We start from the raw sequence: 1,460 nt of genomic DNA on the forward strand, positions 1-1,460 counted from the left end.
ATATATATGTAAGGTAAATTATTCAGGGACAGTAAAACATGAACAAATACAAAAATTACATTAATGATTACCCCCCAAAACAGGCATATTATAGAGAGGAAATCATAATCAATCTCTGAACCATTTCCTACAAAACTGACTCACAATTATGTGTCAATCCATTCCATTCATCTATCCTCTGGTTCTACAAATACCAGTAATAATGTTTGGTTGGGATTTACCAGGAGAAAGAGAGTTAACGAGTGTTGGACATTGTGCTAGGCTCTCTGATTTATTCTATCATGTGAAGTATTTCTATTAGGGAAACTGAGTCTCCATGAAGTATGGAATGCTAACAACACTGTCTTAGATACCTTTATAATAATGGCTAATGCCTAAGAGTGATTTGTAATATTGAAATAAAGGTTTTCAAACAATTTCTCATCCTTGTCATATAAACAGAAGCATATTAAACTCAGATTGGGAAGAGCCTATCTATTTTTTTTTCCTGTAAGACATATTGGGTTGTCAAAAAAGTCATGACTCAAGTTTGTGACAGATGGCGCTAGTTCATTTTTGGAAGTACTAGAATCATTCTTATCTATGTTTTCCTATGTCATTTGACAGCTGACAGTTCTAGCTTCACCCTAAAAAAAATTGAGTGATTTGGTTGAGTTTTGGAGATTTTATAGCAAGTTGAAGATGGAAGACCAAACTGTGCAGTTTTGCTATATTTTACTGTTTTACTTCCATAAAGGGAAGAACGCATGCCAAGCTTGTGAAAAAGTTGCATAAAGTTTACGGTGACAATGCTTTACAAGAACATCAGTGCCAATGATGGTTCACGAAATTCTGTGCTGGTGATTTTGATCTCAACGATGCTCCTCAGTCAGGGAGGCCCACCAAAGTTGATGACGACAAAATAAAGGCATTGATCGAGTCAAACCTACGTTACATGACACAAGAGATTGCAGAAACATTGAACATCCATCATTCAAGTGTTCATGACCACCTGAAGAAGCTGGGATATGTAAGCAAGCTCGATATTTAGGTTCCGCATGTACTCAAAGAAGTTCATTTGACGGCACGTATAAACATCTGTGATATGCTCATTAAACATGAGGAAAACGATCCTTTTTTGAAGCAACTGACAACTGGTGATGAGAAGTGGATTGTTTACAACAATGTGGTGAGCAAACGGTCTTGGTCCCGACGTGATGATTCGCCTCAAACAACATTGAAACATTCCTCGGAGGAATATTATGCTCTCAGTGTGGTGGGATTTTAAAGGTGTCGTGTTTTTTGAGCTTCTACCAAGGAACCAAACAATCACTTTGAATGTGTCCTGTCAACAATTGGACAGTTTGAACGAATCCATCATCCAGAAACGTCCAGAGCTTGTTAATTGTAAAGGAGTTATGTTCCTTCACGACAACGCGAGACCATACACAAGTTTGATCACCTGTCAAAAATATGTCAAC

This window comes from Hipposideros armiger, unplaced genomic scaffold (assembly GCF_001890085.2).
Source record: "Hipposideros armiger isolate ML-2016 unplaced genomic scaffold, ASM189008v1 scaffold_1528, whole genome shotgun sequence".
Lineage (NCBI taxonomy): Eukaryota > Metazoa > Chordata > Mammalia > Chiroptera > Hipposideridae > Hipposideros > Hipposideros armiger.